A 6,200-nucleotide genomic window follows, 5' to 3' on the forward strand; every position below is an offset into this window, starting at 1 on the left:
AGTTTCCCCACTGGGGATAGGTATTGTTTTCTAATCTAATCTAAACTAAGGATGTGTCTGGAATACAAGCTAACAATTAGCTGTGACGGTAACATAAAACTCTACTCAAGCAAATCAGCCCAAGATGTATTTTTCTACCTTAGCTAGCTAGAATTCATGTTTCAAGAATCTTATCAACATTGATTTCCCTTTAAGCCAAATTCTAAAAAACAGAATATCTTCTTTGATTTGTGTCCAATCATCTTGTAGCACAGAAACTAAAGACTTTATAAAACATGGATGAACTGTCAGTGTTTTCCCGAAGCTGTTTTTTAAAGGTGATCAATATCTCAAAATAATTTTCACATTTTTTTTAAGTTCTTTTATATATGTGTAAAAGGTAACTTGAATCAAATGTGTAAATTATGTGTCAGTCTGGACTCACTATTTCAGGTGCACGACCACAAAAAGACTTACAAGAACTTATAAGTCAGCACACTCAATCAGTCCAATAGCAAAACATTCATTACCAATACATAAATGTAATAAGGACACAGTGAAACAACTGTCTGCAATGCTGATCAAGGCTCTTTGCTGAGATCTGACTATTGCTGGTCTGTACACTGCTGCTGACATTGAGTGTCCTAACTTTTCTGCCTTTGTGAGATCAAATTTGGCCTGCTGCCACAGCCATGTCCTTTGATATATGAACATGAGTTTCATATGTTTTCATCATTTAGGTCTCCTCTAGATGTACACCAAAATTGAAGTGGATCTGGTTAACCCCTCCAAGAGGGGTAAATCCATATCGGACTCCTGGAAATCGCCAACACCCAGATTTTGACTTATTTCTTCAAAATGGTTCCAGTTGGTTCCAAAAGGCATGCTTATCAAAACCAGAGGTTTGCACTGTGACTTTTAAAATTTTTTCAAGTGTAGATATGTTTAGGTCGGAACTCTTGATAAGCACATGGAATGTATTGCAGCTGTTACTATGTACAGCTGAGTTATGACAGCTTTCATTTTCATAGTGAGACATTGTGGCTAGCTTTGTGTTTGCCACCCTACCACAGCCACGCACTTTTGATGAAAACTCACAGATGTTTTGGCAATGCTTGTTCAGTATCTTAAAGCTTTTCTGACACAAGTTTGAAAACACTGTAGAGGGTGCTATGGAGGCATTTGGCAATTTGGGTGATATAAAATGTTCATTTTCACTTCCACTGTGTGCCCAAAATTCTATGTATTTTTGTTAGTGTTTAAGCTCTCGAAAAAGAGATTCATTTGGCAGACTAGGGCAAAACTTTGCACCACTGGTACTCTGGCCTTTTTGAGTAAAAAGTGACAAAGCAATGTTAGTTGCACAGCAATATCTAAAGTGAGATATGTTTCATTTTTTATAATACGCTCCCATAAGCTACACCAAATAAGGCAGCAGCAGAAAATCCCCTGCTGACCTCAGCAAGTATGTTGTAATGGTCTTGAATGTAAGCTTTCATTATCATGCCGAGGGATGTGTTATTTTTCTCACATTAATTCAGTCTTTAAAATACAAAAACACAAAGTTTGACATACCGGTAGATTTCTGAAGAAATGTATGTAAGGGTTGTGTATGAGAAACCAAGCACACACTGCTTAAATAGTCTCATCTGGTGAAACATATGTACTAGGCACTATGAAAACACCTTAGCTCATGTTGTGGGTCTGTGAAACACAGATTTATGATTTTTTTTTTCAACACTTTCCAGCAAGTTTCTCACTGGAAAGTGTGATAGGGGTTTGAAGGGTATGTGCCTTCCTCACCTCCTTCCTGCGCCCTGCCCATAGCTTACCCTGTTTATAACTGTTTTTGATTGTTGTTAAGTACCTGTCAAAGCTCCCGCTCGTCCCTCCAGACTGGAAAAATGTGAGCTCAGCACTTCTCTAAACAGGAGCAAAATAAGAAATTGCAGTGCATTAAGGGAAAAATAAATTGGTGTACTGTGTATATCTGGTGATGAGGATTTGCTTTTTAAACAAGGATGACTGTTTGAATCAGGTTGAAGACTGTCAGTCCTGTTGAGTGAAAAGGTTAAGAGCACTATTAGCTACACAAACACAAACATTTCATTTATATACTCCTCAGGTAACATCAATATTAACTCAATAATCACCTCAGTTAAGATTTCAAGAGGGGCTGCTTAAAGGATTGAACACCAGGAAGAGCCGTCAAGTATAATTTATCTTGAATATGTCTACATGCACTATAAAAATGATCTGTTTTTTTTTACTGAAAGAGAGCTGCTTGCTGAGGGTCTCTGACTTTTTTTCTCCCAGCAAAACTATGGGAGACAAGCCCATTGACAAAAACCGAGGTCTCTGCTCAAGATACGATGGATAATGATGATAACCAGCTCAGGAGGTTTTCACCACCCGCTCGCAATCATAAAAATGTCAGCTTCACATGACAAAGCCCATTTTTCAAATACCTCTCCTTCTGTTATATGCAACAAATAATACAATATAGCCCATAAATCCGTAGGAAATCTGAGAGGACCTGACTTGACATCCTCCATCTGGAAAAACAGAGCGATAAACAAACAAAATGTTCTATAAATAATGATGAAGCATGTGTTTCTCTCATTGGCAAACATATTTGGTGAGGGGGGATAGCCCAAGAGACCCCATAGCGGCCTTTTTGGGGGGATGGGATAAACATAGATCCAAGTAGACGCCTGGGTTTTTTGGCAAGCCTACAACGCTTCCAAATGCATCAGGAGAATTGGAGCACTTTCCAGAAGAGGTGCAGAGTTAGAAAAAAAATCTTCTTGAGGAAATTCCTCCTATAACTCCATTATTCATCAGAGTCTCAGAGGAGATGGATGCTCTAAATGCTCTAGCAGAGACTGTTTAGAGGAAAACAGTTGATCCTGGTCGATATTCTGGGCAAGAAAGTGTTCTGATGTATCACCAGTAGGATGTATGTGATGGACATATACTCCTCAGTCCATCAGTTTACTCAGACAGTAACTACTTTGGAGATCAGTGAATGGATATTCAATACCATAACTACACAGCATTAAATATCACAGTAGAACAGCCATTTACAAATGTGATGGAGAAATTTGTTTTAACCAGGTCACCACCTGTTTTGTGCATCAAGGATTTATGAAATATTAACTACTGGGACAAGTTGTGGGTTTGTTTTCTCCCAAATGTTGATGTTATATAAGCACATAAGGGAAAGTTGTACAACTGTGCATAAATGGAGGAGGACCTGGAAGTTTCTATCAGCAGCTGTGCTGACCTACGACCGCTCATTTGTTGTCTGCGTGTGGGGTGATGGTGGGGAAATCAGTCTTGGTTTGGATGACTGTGTGTGTTTTCAGGAGGGGGGTTAAAATGGCAGGCTGATGAAAGTTAGGGGGTTTTCAGAGATGGGCAGTGAAGCTGCTGTCAAGCTCATGCTTCAATTGTGCAGTAAAGATTTCCCAGCTGTCCTGCGGATTAGCCCGTGTGCTTATGTGATTAGGATACACGGCACCGCGGATAGAGCAGGCGCCTCTGACCCGGAGAATGTAGAATGAGATGAGATGGGAGGAAAAAAGGATGGACAGGTGATGCTGTGGATCCACAAACACTGACGACCCAACACAAGACCTGGGTTTGTGGAGTCCATGAGCCTGTCGCTTTAAGCAGTAGAATGTGCTCAGATTCAGGATTAGATAGCACTGGACAACAAGACTTATACATATTATAGGCTACATGTGTTTATTATCTAAAGATGCTGTTGTTGTCTTTTAATCATTTTCTCATTTCAGGAGACAAGTACCATCTATTCCCTAGCCAAAGCTACAGTCATATATTTATTTTCTTTTACTATTTTTATATTCTTTTGATGAAAACATTGAAATATTACTGGTATTTGTAAATGGAAAATAGACTTGATCTTATATAGCGCTTTTCTAGTCTTCTGACTTCTCAAAGTGCTTTTACACCACATATCACACCTACCCATTCACACACTGATGGCAGAGGTTGCTATGTAGGGAGACCATCAGAAGTAACTAATCCTATTCATACGCTGCCCACAAAGCAGCGGGAGCAATTCGGGGTAAGTGCCTTGCCCAAAGACACATCGGCCATGTTGCTACAGGAGCTGGGGATCAAAATCCCCTAACTTTTCAGTTGAGAGACGAGGACTCTACCAACTGAGCCACAGTAACATGTTATTATCCATTGTGCATTCATGAATTTGGGGGATTCTTCTGAAGGAGCACTGAAGGGTGAGTGTATTTATCTAACTGTTGAGTTGAAATGTCAACAAACTTTCTCCAAAATTGCCTACCACGCATGTAACCTTTTGGTTTTCAATGGTCAACTATAATTTGCATATACTGTATGCATGTGCTGAATATTGAATTCATATTTAGCTGGCTTTAATTGGAGCAATTCAGCCCATTTATTTGTGCAACAAGTTCCAAATGCTATAGTAAACTATTTACATAGCACCTTTAAAAACACAGGGTTACAAAGCCCTTTGACATAGAAGCAAAAGCATACATTAGAACCAAGCATAAGAACCTAAATACAAAAAAACAAAACAGCAAAATCTGAAAATGATACAAATAAATAAATAAGAGATCATAACCATTGCTCTGGGATCCTCGAGTGGTATCTCTGTAAATGCTTTCCGTAGGTTGGATTTTAGAGAAGTTAATGCTAGCTACTGTAAGATATGAACCAAAGCCCACACATGTAGCCTAAGAACTCAATGTCCCCATAATACACACAATCTGCCTTATGTCACATTCTGGCTAGTAAAGCGTACCATTTTGCTTTTGCATGATCTTTGCTAAATATAAAAAACACATCAACTAAATAGAGGCTCACACATGCACTTACAGCCATGAATGGTAGCTTTTGGGACATTTCATACTGGGCAGCATGGGAAATCTTTAAAATATGGGAAACATTGATGCTAACACAGGAAGAGGCAGTACTTTTCCTCCTGCATCCTCTTACTGAAATGTGTTCATGTTGGCTCTGCAGACGGCAGAATGACTGACATGTGGAATGACAAACAGCGTGACAACATGGTGCGTGTGAGACGCCCTCCAGCACCGAGCCCTGCACAGCTGCACACTGCTCTCTCGACTGTACTAGACGCTATGGCATGGGTTCAACAGTAACGCTGACCTCATGGGTCAAAACCAGCACAACCGGCTAACTGGAGGTAGTGAAACCATTGCTTTTGCCCATAAATTTAGACGCAAGGCTTAAGGCACACAGGGAGGCAACTCATTCATTCACACAGCACTTCTAACATTACAACACCAACAACAAGTTTGGTGTGGGAATATGAGCTCAGCAGATAGTAATCCCGTCCATACATACACGTAAGTTTGCTTTAGCCTGATTCCCACCGTTGCTGCTTTTGTGACAAACATTTGCCAACTAAATTGAATCCCAAAGGACAGCAGGGTTTCGTTTAACAGAGAGGTACTTGAGGTTCTGTCACAGGGATCTCAACAAGTGCGACTGGCTGTTTTAATAGAAGCCTCTCAGAAGGACAGAAGACGGCAAAGACCACATTGTCGGTGGGGGTGGGTGTCCATTTTGTGAGAATTTGGTCATTTGTTGGCGGAGGTCAGCTCCTTAAGATTAGTGGTGGTGGTGGTGGAGGTGGTGTGTGTGTTAATCCATTGATTTAGCTGAAGTTAACGCGCTGGCCAGGGTCCAGCAGAGACTTAAGTCACAATTGGAGTGGAGCAGATATATAGAGCAGGGATGGTGGGAAAGTTGAAATGCTCCTTTCTTGGACAAAAAGGGGATTTTGAAGAGAAAATTTAAGCAAGAGTCTGCGGTAGGTTTGTCAAAAACTCCCAAAACAACTGTCCACACCATTACTCTTGATTTGCGTTTGCAAATATTTTTAGATTGCAAAACCTAAAAAAAAGGAACTTTGGACATACAATAAGAAGCAGGCACCATTGGCAGTAAATTAGCACTTTAAGCTGATTTGTTGAAAAGACACATTTCACAAAGACAACAATCAAGTCCCAAAATCTTAGATAAATATTTTCTTTATAGCACTCTGACAGAACAGTTTTTCCTTGGCTATGTAAACACGAGAAACCATGCCATTGTACATGGAAACAGTGTTGAATTGTTTTATTTTAAAGATAATAGAACAGGCTGTTTATTGTCTCAATTGTTGACCTGTAGACAGATCAGAGATT

Source organism: Labrus bergylta, chromosome 4, assembly GCF_963930695.1.
Source record: "Labrus bergylta chromosome 4, fLabBer1.1, whole genome shotgun sequence".
NCBI lineage: Eukaryota > Metazoa > Chordata > Actinopteri > Labriformes > Labridae > Labrus > Labrus bergylta.